This window comes from Oncorhynchus masou, chromosome 6, assembly GCF_036934945.1.
Source record: "Oncorhynchus masou masou isolate Uvic2021 chromosome 6, UVic_Omas_1.1, whole genome shotgun sequence".
In the NCBI taxonomy this organism is placed as follows: domain Eukaryota; kingdom Metazoa; phylum Chordata; class Actinopteri; order Salmoniformes; family Salmonidae; genus Oncorhynchus; species Oncorhynchus masou.
In genome coordinates, this window is record NC_088217.1 from 62,633,242 (window position 1) to 62,646,649 (window position 13,408).

The window sequence follows — 13,408 nt, forward strand, 5'->3', positions numbered from 1 at the left end:
CTGATAGAAGCAGCAAAAACAATGTGTAATGGATGGCATTTACACATGCCCATGAAATTCCGCTTTCATTTATGTTCGCGTTTCATTTTTTTAAACTGACTGGTTAGCAGAGGATGTTTCGATCCATTGACTCTGGGTTATTGGCCCAGTACACTTCCGCGCCACTCTGCTTTCAGCCACTTCAGAAAAACTAGATTTCACAATCCATTGGCTTAGGAGGCCAGTGTCTTAGGCCACTGGGGTTCTTTGTAATCAATCTGACCAATACGAACTGATGGAAGAGGTAAAAAAAATGTATAATGGCACTTACACATGGAATGAAACTACGCATGTTTTTAAATATTTGTTCGCACTTCAATGCTAAAAAGCTTGTTAGCAGAAAATGCTTTAAATCCATCAACCTCTGGTTCTTGGCCCAGCATTCTTCCGCTGCGCCACTCTGCTTTCAGCCACTTCAGAAAAGACTAGATCTCACAATCCATTGCTTAGGAGGCCAGTGTCTTAGGCCACTGGGGTTCTTTGTAATCAATCTGACCAATACAAACTGATGGAAGAGGTAAAAAAATGTATAATGGCACTTACACATGGAATGAAACTACGCATGTTTTTAAATATTTGTTCGCACTTCAATGCTAAAAAAGCTGGTTTTGCAGAAAATGTTTTTGATCCATCAACCTCTAGGTTTATGGACCCAAAATGTTTCTGGGACTTGAACCCACAATTCCTGGCTTAGGAGGCCAGTGCCTTATCCATTAGGCCACTGGGGCTTCTTTTTCACAACCAGTTCTGATGAAGCCAAAAACAATGTGTAATCGACTTGACACATGCCCATGAAATTCCGCTTTATTATTTATGTTCTGCTTTCATTTTTTTAAACTGACTGGTTAGCAGAGGATGTTTTCGATCCATTGACCTCTGGGTTATTGGCCCAGTACACTCCACTGCGCCACTCTGCTTTCAGCCACTTCAGAAAAAACTAGATTTCACAATTCATGCCAGTGGCTTAGGAGGCCAGTGTCTTAGGCCACTGGGGTTCTTTGTAATCAATCTGACCAATACGAACTGATGGAAGAGGTAAAAAAAATGTATAATGGCACTTACACATGGAATGAAACTACGCATGTTTTTAAATATTTGTTCGCACTTCAATGCTAAAAAATGCTTGTTAGCAGAAAATGCTTTAAATGCATTAACCTCTTGGTTCTTGGCCCAGCATTCTTCCGCTGCGCCACTCTGCTTTCAGCCTCTTCAGAAAAGACGAGATCTCACAATCCATTGCTGAGGAGGCCAGTGTCTTAGGCCACTGGGGTTCTTTGTAATCAATCTGACCAATACGAACTGATGGAAGAGGTAAAAAAAATGTATAATGGCACTTTCACATGGAATGAAACTACGCATGATTTTAAATATTTGTTCGCACTTCAATGCTAAAAAAGGTGGTTTTGCAGAAAATGTTTCTTGATCCATCAACCTCTAGGTTTATGGACCCAGCACTCTTCCAATGCACAACTATGTTTCAACCACCCCAGATGGGACTTGAACCCACAATCCCTGGCTTAGGAGGCCAGTGCCTTATCCATTAGGCCACTGGGGCAATTCTCTTCACAACCAGTACGTTAGAAGCAGCAAAAACAATGTGTAATCGCATTGACACATGCCCATGAAATTCTTTATTATTTATGTTCGCTTTCATTTTTTTAAACTGACTGGTTAGCAGAGGATGTTTTCATTGACTCTGCTTTCAGCCACTTGCTTTCAGAAAAAACTAGATTCACAATCCATGGCTTAGGAGGCCAGTGTCTTAGGCCACTGGGGTTCTTTGTAATCAATCTGACCAATACGAACTGATGGAAGAGGTAAAAAAAATGTATAATGGCACTTACACATGGAATGAAACTACGCATGTTTTTAAATATTTGTTCGCACTTCAATGCTAAAAAAGCTTGTTAGCAGAAAATGCTTTAAATGCATCAACCTCTTGGTTCTTGGCCCAGCATTCTTCCGCTGCGCCACTCTGCTTTCAGCCACTTCAGAAAAGACTAGATCTCACAATCCATTGCTGAGGAGGCCAGTGTCTTAGGCCACTGGGGTTCTTTGTAATCAATCTGACCAATACGAACTGATGGAAGAGGTAAAAAAAATGTATAATGGCACTTACACATGGAATGAAACTACGCATGTTTTTAAATATTTGTTCGCACTTCAATGCTAAAAAAGCTTGTTAGCAGAAAATGCTTTAAATCCATCAACCTCTTGGTTCTTGGCCCAGCATTCTTCCGCTGCGCCACTCTGCTTTCAGCCACTTCAGAAAAGACTAGATCTCACAATCCATTGCTTGAGGAGGCCAGTGTCTTAGGCCACTGGGGTTCTTTGTAATCAATCTGACCAATACGAACTGATGGAAGAGGTAAAAAAAATGTATAATGGCACTTACACATGGAATGAAACTACGCATGTTTTTAAATATTTGTTCGCACTTCAATGCTAAAAAAGCTTGTTAGCAGAAAATGCTTTAAATCCATCAACCTCTTGGTTCTTGGCCCAGCATTCTTCCGCTGCGCCACTCTGCTTTCAGCCACTTCAGAAAAGACAAGATCTCACAATCCATTGCTGAGGAGGCCAGTGTCTTAGGCCACTGGGGTTCTTTGTAATCAATCTGACCAATACGAACTGATGGAAGAGGTAAAAAAAAATTATAATGGAACTTACACATGGAATGAAACTACGCATGTTTTTAAATATTTGTTCGCACTTCAATGCTAAAAAAGCTTGTTAGCAGAAAATGCTTTTAATCCATCAACCTCTTGGTTCTTGGCCCAGCATTCTTCCGCTGCGCCACTCTGCTTTCAGCCACTTCAGGCGAGACAAGGTCTCACAATCCATGGCTGAGGAGGCCAGTGTCTTAGGCCACTGGGGTTCTTTGTAATCAATCTGACCAATACGAACTGATGGAAGACGTAAAAAAAATGTATAATGGCACTTACACATGGAATGAAACTACGCATGTTTTTAAATATTTGTTCGCACTTCAATGCTAAAAAAGCTTGTTAGCAGAAAATGCTTTTGATCCATTAACCTCTGGGTTCTTGGCCCAGCATACTTCCGCTGCGCCACTCTGCTTTCAGCCACTTCAGACAAGACTAGATCTCACAATCCATGGCTTAGGAGGCCAGTGTCTTAGGCCACTGGGGTTCTTTGTAATCAATCTGACCAATACGAACTGATGGAAGAGGTAAAAAAAATGTATAATGGCACTTACACATGGAATGAAACTACGCATGTTTTTAAATATTTGTTCGCACTTCAATGCTAAAAAAGCTGGTTTTGCAGAAAATGTTTCTTGATCCATCAACCTCTAGGTTTATGGACCCAGCACTCTTCCAATGCACAACTATGTTTCAACCACCCCAGATGGGACTTGAACCCACAATTCCTGGCTTAGGAGGCCAGTGCCTTATCCATTAGGCCACTGGGGCAATTCATAGTTTTTCACAACCAGTACGAGCTGATAGAAGCAGCAAAAACAATGTGTAATCGACGGCATTGACACATGCCCATGAAATTCCGCTTTATTATTTATGTTCGCGTTTCATTTTTTTAAACTGACTGGTTAGCAGAGGATGTTTTCGATCCATTGACCTCTGGGTTATTGGCCCAGTACACTTCCATTGCGCCACTCTGCTTTCACCACTTCAGAAAAAACTAGATTTCACAATTCATGGCTTAGGAGGCCAGTGTCTTAGGCCACTGGGGTTCTTTGTAATCAATCTGACCAATACGAACTGATGGAAGAGGTAAAAAAAATGTATAATGGCACTTACACATGGAATGAAACTACGCATGTTTTTAAATATTTGTTCGCACTTCAATGCTAAAAAAAGCTTGTTAGCAGAAAATGCTTTAAATGCATCAACCTCTTGGTTCTTGGCCCAGCATTCTTCCGCTGCGCCACTCTGCTTAGCCACTTCAGAAAAGACTAGATCTCACAATCCATGGCTTAGGAGGCCAGTGTCTTAGGCCACTGGGGTTCTTTGTAATCAATCTGACCAATACGAACTGATGGAAGAGGTAAAAAAAATGTATAATGGCACTTACACATGGAATGAAACTACGCATGTTTTTAAATATTTGTTAGCACTTCAATGCTAAAAAAGCTGGTTTTGCAGAAAATGTTTTTGATCCATTAACCTCTGGGTTCTTGGACCCAGCACTCTTCCAATGCACAACTATGTTTCAACAACCCCAGATGGGACTTAAACCCACAATCCCTGGCTTAGGAGGCCAGTGCCTTATCCATTAGGCCACTGGGGCAATTCTAGTTTTTCACAACCAGTACGAGCTGATAGAAGCAGCAAAAACAATGTGTAATGGACGGCATTTACACATGCCCATGAAATTCCGCTTTTTATTTATGTTCGCGTTTCATTTTTTTAAACTGACTGGTTAGCAGAAAATTTCGATCCATTGACCTCTGGGTTATGGCCCAGTAGTCTCACTGCGCCACTCTGCTTTCCACCACTTCAGAAAAAACTAGATTTCACAATTCATGGCTTAGGAGGCCAGTGTCTTAGGCCACTGGGGTTCTTTGTAATCAATCTGACCAATACGAACTGATGGAAGAGGTAAAAAAAATGTATAATGGCACTTACACATGGAATGAAACTAGGCATGTTTTTAAATATTTGTTCGCACTTCGATGCTAAAAAAAGCTTGTTAGCAGAAAATGCTTTAAATGCATCAACCTCTTGGTTCTTGGCCTAGCATTCTTCCGCTGCGCCACTCTGCTTTCAGCCTCTTCAGAAAAGACGAGATCTCACAATCCATGGCTTAGTAGTCCAGTGTCTTAGGCCACTGGGGTTCTTTGTAATCAATCTGACCAATACGAACTGATGGAAGAGGTAAAAAAAATGTATAATGGCACTTACACATGGAATGAAACTACGCATGTTTTTAAATATTTGTTCGCACTTCAATGCTAAAAAAGCTGGTTTTGCAGAAAATGTTTCTATCCAAAAAGGTTTATGGACCCAGCTTCCAATGCACAACTATGTTTCACCACCCCAGAAAACCCACAATGCTTTGCCTTATCCATTATCCATGGGGCAACCTCTGATAGAAGCAGCAAAAACAATGTTCTTGGCCCATGAAATTCATTATTTATGTTCTTTCATTTTTTTAAACTGACTGGTTAGCAGAGGATGGTTTCGATCCATTGACTCTGCTTTCACTGCCCACTCTGCTTTCAGAAAAAACTAGATTTCACAATCCATGGCTTAGGAGGCCAGTGTCTTAGGCCACTGGGGTTCTTTGTAATCAATCTGACCAATACGAACTGATGGAAGAGTAAAAAAAATGTATAATGGCACTTACACATGGAATGAAACTACGCATGTTTTTAAATATTTGTTCGCACTTCAATGCTAAAAAAGCTTGTTAGCAGAAAATGCTTTAAATGCATCAACCTCTTGGTTCTTGGCCCAGCATTCTTCCGCTGCGCCACTCTGCTTTCAGCCACTTCAGAAAAGACTAGATCTCACAATCCATTGGCTTAGAGGAGGCCAGTGTCTTAGGCCACTGGGGTTCTTTGTAATCAATCTGACCAATACGAACTGATGGAAGAGGTAAAAAAAATGTATAATGGCACTTACACATGGAATGAAACTACGCATGTTTTTAAATATTTGTTCGCACTTCAATGCTAAAAAAGCTTTTTGCAGAAAATGTTTTTGATCCATCAACCTCTAGGTTTCTGGACCCAGCACACTTCCAATGCACAACTATGTTTCAACCACCCCAGATGGGACTTGAACCCACAATTCCTGGCTTAGGAGGCCAGTGCCTTCATTAGGCCACTGGGGCAATTCATAGTTTTTCACAACCAGTACGAGCTGATAGAAGCAGCAAAAACAATGTATAATGGACGGCATTGACACATGCCCATGAAATTCATTTATGTTCGCGTTTCATTTTTTTAAACTTGGTTAGCAGAATGGTTTTCGATCCATTGACCTCTGGGTTATTGGCCCAGTACACTTCCACTGCGCCACTCTGCTTTCAACCACTTCAGAAAAAACTAGATTTCACAATCCATGGCTTAGGAGGCCAGTGTCTTAGGCCACTGGGGTTCTTTGTAATCAATCTGACCAATACGAACTGATGGAAGAGGTAAAAAAAATGTATAATGGCACTTACACATGGAATGAAACTACGCATGTTTTTAAATATTTGTTCGCACTTCAATGCTAAAAAAGCTTGTTAGCAGAAAATGCTTTAATCCATTAACCTCTGGTTCTTGGCCCAGCATTCTTCCGCTGCGCCACTCTGCTTTCAGCAGCACTTCAGAAAAGACTAGATCTCACAATCCATTGCTGAGGAGGCCAGTGTCTTAGGCCACTGGGGTTCTTTGTAATCAATCTGACCAATACGAACTGATGGAAGAGGTAAAAAAAATGTATAATGGCACTTACACATGGAATGAAACTACGCATGTTTTTAAATATTTGTTCGCACTTCAATGCTAAAAAAGCTGGTTTTGCAGAAAATGTTTTTGATCCATCAACCTCTAGGTTTATGGACCCAGCACACTTCCAATGCACAACTATGTTTCAACCACCCCAGATGGGACTTGAACCCACAATTCCTGGCTTAGAGGCCAGTGCCTTATCCATTAGGCCACTGGGGCAATTCATAGTTTTTCACAACCAGTACGAGCTGATAGAAGCAGCAAAAACAATGTGTAATGGACGGCATTGGCCCATGAAATTCCGCTTTATTTATTTATGTTCGCGTTTCATTTTTTTAAACTGACTGGTTAGCAGATGATGTTTGATCCATTGACTTCTGGGTTATTGGCCCAGTACACTTACACTGCGCCACTCTGCCTTCAACCACTTCAGAAAAAACTAGTTTTCACAATTCATGGCTTAGGAGGCCAGTGTCTTAGGCCACTGGGGTTCTTTGTAATCAATCTGACCAATACGAACTGATGGAAGAGGTAAAAAAATGTATAATGGCACTTACACATGGAATGAAACTACGCATGTTTTTAAATATTTGTTCGCACTTCAATGCTCAAAAAAGCTTGTTAGCAGAAAATGCTTTAAATGCATCAACCTCTTGGTTCTTGGCCCAGCATTCTTCCGCTGCGCCACTCTGCTTTCAGCCTCTTCAGAAAAGACGAGATCTCACAATCCATGGCTTAGGAGTCCAGTGTCTTAGGCCACTGGGGTTCTTTGTAATCAATCTGACCAATACGAACTGATGGAAGAGGTAAAAAAAATGTATAATGGCACTTACACATGGAATGAAACTACGCATGTTTTTAAATATTTGTTCGCACTTCAATGCTAAAAAAGCTTGTTAGCAGAAAATGCTTTAAATCCATTAACCTCTTGGTTCTTGGCCCAGCATTCTTCCGCTGCGCCACTCTGCTTTCAGCCACTTCAGAAAAGACTAGATCTCACAATCCATTGCTGAGGAGGCCAGTGTCTTAGGCCACTGGGGTTCTTTGTAATCAATCTGACCAATACAAACTGATGGAAGAGGTAAAACAAATGTATAATGGCACTTACACATGGAATGAAACTACGCATGTTTTTAAATATTTGTTCGCACTTCAATGCTAAAAAAGCTTGTTAGCAGAAAATGCTTTAAATCCATCAACCTCTTGGTTCTTGGCCCAGCATTCTTCCGCTGCGCCACTCTGCTTTCAGCCACTTCAGAAAAGACGAGATCTCACAATCCATGGCTTAGGAGGCCAGTGTCTTAGGCCACTGGGGTTCTTTGTAATCAATCTGACCAATACGAACTGATGGAAGAGGTAAAAAAAATGTATAATGGCACTTACACATGGAATGAAACTACGCATGTTTTTAAATATTTGTTCGCACTTCAATGCTAAAAAAAGCTTGTTAGCAGAAAATGCTTTTGATCCATTAACCTCTGGGTTCTTGGCCCAGCATACTTCCGCTGCGCCACTCTGCTTTCAGCCACTTCAGACAAGACTAGATCTCACAATCCATTGCTGAGGAGGCCAGTGTCTTAGGCCACTGGGGTTCTTTGTAATCAATCTGACCAATACGAACTGATGGAAGAGGTAAAAAAAATGTATAATGGCACTTACACATGGAATGAAACTACGCATGTTTTTAAATATTTGTTCGCACTTCAATGCTAAAAAAGCTGGTTTTGCAGAAAATGTTTCTTGATCCATCAACCTCTAGGTTTATGGACCCAGCACTCTTCCAATGCACAACTATGTTTCAACCACCCCAGATGGGACTTGAACCCACAATCCCTGGCTTAGGAGGCCAGTGCCTTATCCATTAGGCCACTGGGGCAATTCATAGTTTTTCACAACCAGTACGAGCTGATAGAAACAGCAAAAACAATGTGTAATCGACGGCATTGACACATGACCCATGAAATTCCGCTTTATTATTTATGTTCGCGTTTCATTTTTTTAAACTGCCTGGTTAGCAGAGGATGTTTTCGATCCATTGACCTCTGGGTTATTGGCCCAGTACACTTCCACTGCGCCACTCTGCTTTCCACCACTTCAGAAAAAACTAGGTTTCACAATTCATGGCTTAGGAGGCCAGTGTCTTAGGCCACTGGGGTTCTTTGTAATCAATCTGACCAATACGAACTGATGGAAGAGGTAAAAAAAAAAAATGTATAATGGCACTTACACATGGAATGAAACTACGCATGTTTTTAAATATTTGTTCGCACTTCAATGCTAAAAAAGCTTGTTAGCAGAAAATGCTTTAAATGCATCAACCTCTTGGTTCTTGGCCCAGCATTCTTCCGCTGCGCCACTCTGCTTTCAGCCACTTCAGAAAAGACTAGATCTCACAATCCATTGCTGAGGAGGCCAGTGTCTTAGGCCACTGGGGTTCTTTGTAATCAATCTGACCAATACGAACTGATGGAAGAGGTAAAAAAAATGTATAATGGCACTTACACATGGAATGAAACTACGCATGTTTTTAAATATTTGTTCGCACTTCAATGCTAAAAAAGCTTGTTAGCAGAAAATGCTTTAAATGATCATTAACCTCTGGGTTCTTGGCCCAGCATTCTTCCGCTGCGCCACTCTGCTTTCAGCCACTTCAGAAAAGACTAGATCTCACAATCCATTGCTTAGGAGGCCAGTGTCTTAGGCCACTGGGGTTCTTTGTAATCAATCTGACCAATACGAACTGATGGAAGAGGTAAAAAAAATGTATAATGGCACTTACACATGGAATGAAACTACGCATGTTTTTAAATATTTGTTCGCACTTCAATGCTAAAAAAGCTTGTTAGCAGAAAATGCTTTAAATCCATTAACCTCTTGGTTCTTGGCCCAGCATTCTTCCGCTGCGCCACTCTGCTTTCAGCCACTTCAGAAAAGACGAGATCTCACAATCCATTGCTGAGGAGGCCAGTGTCTTAGGCCACTGGGGTTCTTTGTAATCAATCTGACCAATACGAACTGATGGAAGAGGTAAAAAAAATGTATAATGGCACTTACACATGGAATGAAACTACGCATGTTTTTAAATATTTGTTCGCACTTCAATGCTAAAAAAGCTGGTTTTGCAGAAAATGTTTCTTGATCCATCAACCTCTAGGTTTATGGACCCAGCACTTTCCAATGCACAACTATGTTTCAACCACCCCAGATGGGACTTGAACCCACAATTCCTGGCTTAGGAGGCCAGTGCCTTATCCATTAGGCCACTGGGGCTTTCATAGTTTTTCACATCCAGTACGAGCTGATAGAAGCAGCAAAAACAATGTGTAATCCGGCATTGACACATGCCCATGAAATTCCGCTTTATTATTTATGTTCGCGTTTCATTTTTTTAAACTGACTGGTTAGCAGAGGATGTTTTCGATCCATTGACCTCTGGGTTATTGGCCCAGTACACTTCCACTGCGCCACTCTGCTTTCCACCACTTCAGACAAGACTAGATCTCACAATCCATTGCTGAGGAGGCCAGTGTCTTAGGCCACTGGGGTTCTTTGTAATCAATCTGACCAATACGAACTGATGGAAGAGGTAAAAAAAATGTATAATGGCACTTACACATGGAATGAAACTACGCATGTTTTTAAATATTTGTTCGCACTTCAATGCTAAAAAAAGCTTGTTAGCAGAAAATGCTTTAAATGCATCAACCTCTTGGTTCTTGGCCCAGCATTCTTCCGCTGCGCCACTCTGCTTTCAGCCACTTCAGAAAAGACGAGATCTCACGATCCATTGCTGAGGAGGCCAGTGTCTTAGGCCACTGGGGTTCTTTGTAATCAATCTGACCAATACGAACTGATGGAAGAGGTAAAAAAAATGTATAATGGCACTTACACATGGAATGAAACTACGCATGTTTTTAAATATTTGTTCGCACTTCAATGCTAAAAAAGCTGGTTTTGCAGAAAATGCTTTTGATCCATCAACCTCTAGGTTTCTGGAACACTCTTCCAATGCACAACTATGTTTCTTGATGGGACTTGAACCACAATTCCTTTAGGAGGCCAGTGCTTATCCATTAGGCCACTGGGGCAATTCTGTTTTTCAGCCAGTACGAGCTGATAGAAGCAGAAACAATGTAATGATCTTTACACATGCCCATGAAATTCATTTATGTTCGCGTTTCAGACTGGTTAGCAGATGATGGTTTCCAGTGTCTTTCAGAAAAAACTAGTTTTCACAATTCATGGCTTAGGAGGCCAGTGTCTTAGGCCACTGGGGTTCTTTGTAATCAATCTGACAAATACGAACTGATGGAAGAGGTAAAAAAAATGTATAATGGCACTTACACAAGGAATGAAACTACGCATGTTTTTAAATATTTGTTCGCACTTCAATGCTCAAAAAAGCTTGTTAGCAGAAAATGCTTTAAATGCATCAACCTCTTGGTTCTTGGCCCAGCATTCTTCCGCTGCGCCACTCTGCTTTCAGCCACTTCAGAAAAGACGAGATCTCACGATCCATTGCTGAGGAGGCCAGTGTCTTAGGCCACTGGGGTTCTTTGTAATCAATCTGACCAATACGAACTGATGGAAGAGGTAAAAAAAATGTATAATGGCACTTACACATGGAATGAAACTACGCATGTTTTTAAATATTTGTTCGCACTTCAATGCTAAAAAAGCTGGTTTTGCAGAAAATGTTTTTTGATCCATCAACCTCTAGGTTTATGGACCCAGCACTCTTCCATGCACAACTATGTTTCAACCACCCCAGATGGGACTGAACCCACAATTCCTGGCTTAGGAGGCCAGTGCCTTATCCATTAGGCCACTGGGGCAATTCATAGTTTTTCACAACCAGTACGAGCTGATAGAAGCAGCAAAAACAATGTGTAATGGACGGCATTGACACATGCCCATGAAATTCCGCTTTATTATTTATGTTCGCGTTTCATTTTTTTAAACTGACTGGTTAGCAGAGGATGTTTTCTCCATTGACTTCTGGGTTATTGGCCCAGTACACTTCCACTGCGCCACTCTGCTTTCAGCCACTTCAGAAAAACTAGATTTCACAATCCATGGCTTAGGAGGCCAGTGTCTTAGGCCACTGGGGTTCTTTGTAATCAATCTGACCAATACGAACTGATGGAAGAGGTAAAAAAAATGTATAATGGCACTTACACATGGAATGAAACTACGCATGTTTTTAAATATTTGTTCGCACTTCAATGCTAAAAAAGCTTGTTAGCAGAAAATGCTTTAAATGCATCAACCTCTTGGTTCTTGGCCCAGCATTCTTCCGCTGCGCCACTCTGCTTTCAGCCACTTCAGAAAAGACTAGATCTCACAATCCATTGCTTAGGAGGCCAGTGTCTTAGGCCACTGGGGTTCTTTGTAATCAATCTGACCAATACGAACTGATGGAAGAGGTAAAAAAAATGTATAATGGCACTTACACATGGAATGAAACTACGCATGTTTTTAAATATTTGTTCGCACTTCAATGCTAAAAAAGCTTGTTTTGCAGAAAATGCTTTGATCCATCAACCTCTGGGTTTTGGACCCAGCACACTTCCAATGCACAACTTATGTTTCAACCACCCAGATGGGACTTGAACCCACAATTCCTGGCTTAGGAGGCCAGTGCCTTATCCATTAGGCCACTGGGGCAATTCTTAGTTTTTCACAACCAGTACGAGCTGATAGAAGCAGCAAAAACAAAAATGTGTAATGGATGGCATTTACACATGCCCATGAAATTCAGCTTTTTTATTTATGTTCGCGCGTCATTTTTTTAAACTGACTGGTTAGCAGAATGGTTTCGATCCATTGACCTCTGGGTTCTTGGCCCAGTACACTTCCACTGCGCCACTCTGCTTTCAATCACTTCTGACAAGACTAGATCTCACAATTCATGGCTTAGGAGGCCAGTGTCTTTGGCCACTGGGGTTCTTTGTAATCAATCTGACCAATACGAACTGATGGAAGACGTAAAAAAAATGTATAATGGCACTTACACATGGAATGAAACTACGCATGTTTTTAAATATTTGTTCACACTTCAATGCTAAAAAAGCTTGTTAGCAGAAAATGCTTTAATCCATTAACCTCTGGGTTCTTGGCCCAGCATTCTTCCGCTGCGCCACTCTGCTTTCAGCCACTTCAGACAAGACTAGATCTCACAATCCATTGCTGAGGAGGCCAGTGTCTTAGGCCACTGGGGTTCTTTGTAATCAATCTGACCAATACGAACTGATGGAAGAGGTAAAAAAAATGTATAATGGCACTTTCACATGGAATGAAACTACGCATGTTTTTAAATATTTGTTCGCACTTCAATGCTAAAAAAGGTGGTTTTGCAGAAAATGCTTTTGATCCATTAACCTCTGGGTTTATGGACCCAGCACTCTTCCAATGCACAACTATGTTTCAACAACCCCAGATGGGACTTGAACCCACAATCCCTGGCTTAGGAGGCCAGTGCCTTATCCATTAGGCCACTGGGGCAATTCGTAGTTTTTCACAACCAGTACGAGCTGATAGAAACAGCAAAAACAATGTGTAATCGACGGCATTTACACATGCCCATGAAATTCCGCTTTCATTTATGTTCGCGTTTCATTTTTTTAAACTGACTGGTTAGCAGATGATGGTTTCGATCCATTGACCTCTGGGTTATTGGCACAGTACACTTACACTGCGCCACTCTGCACCACTTCAGAAAAACTAGTTTTCACAATTCATGGCTTAGGAGTCCAGTGTCTTAGGCCACTGGGGTTCTTTGTAATCAATCTGACCAATACGAACTGATGGAAGAGGTAAAAAAAATGTATAATGGCACTTACACATGGAATGAAACTACGCATGTTTTTAAATATTTGTTCGCACTTCAATGCTCAAAAAAGCTTGTTAGCAGAAAATGCTTTAAATGCATCAACCTCTTGGTTC

The 13,408-nt window shown here is 41.2% G+C and overlaps 6 non-coding genes across 6 annotated transcripts; all 6 read right to left on the minus strand.

The window, feature by feature from the left end:
- Window positions 1-1,521: 1,521 nt before the first annotated feature.
- Window positions 1,522-1,594, minus strand: trnar-ccu (transfer RNA arginine (anticodon CCU)). The gene has a single exon. It is a non-coding gene; the product is annotated as a tRNA-Arg (tRNA).
- Window positions 1,595-3,403: 1,809 nt separating this feature from the next.
- trnar-ccu (transfer RNA arginine (anticodon CCU)) lies at window positions 3,404-3,476 on the minus strand. The gene has a single exon. It is a non-coding gene; the product is annotated as a tRNA-Arg (tRNA).
- A 762-nt stretch (window positions 3,477-4,238) lies between these two features.
- trnar-ccu (transfer RNA arginine (anticodon CCU)) lies at window positions 4,239-4,311 on the minus strand. Its single transcript has one exon. It is a non-coding gene; the product is annotated as a tRNA-Arg (tRNA).
- Window positions 4,312-8,266: 3,955 nt separating this feature from the next.
- Window positions 8,267-8,339, minus strand: trnar-ccu (transfer RNA arginine (anticodon CCU)). The gene has a single exon. It is a non-coding gene; the product is annotated as a tRNA-Arg (tRNA).
- Window positions 8,340-9,660: 1,321 nt separating this feature from the next.
- Window positions 9,661-9,733, minus strand: trnar-ccu (transfer RNA arginine (anticodon CCU)). Its single transcript has one exon. It is a non-coding gene; the product is annotated as a tRNA-Arg (tRNA).
- Window positions 9,734-12,894: 3,161 nt separating this feature from the next.
- On the minus strand, window positions 12,895-12,967 carry trnar-ccu (transfer RNA arginine (anticodon CCU)). The gene has a single exon. It is a non-coding gene; the product is annotated as a tRNA-Arg (tRNA).
- Between the last annotated feature and the right edge of the window lie 441 nt (window positions 12,968-13,408).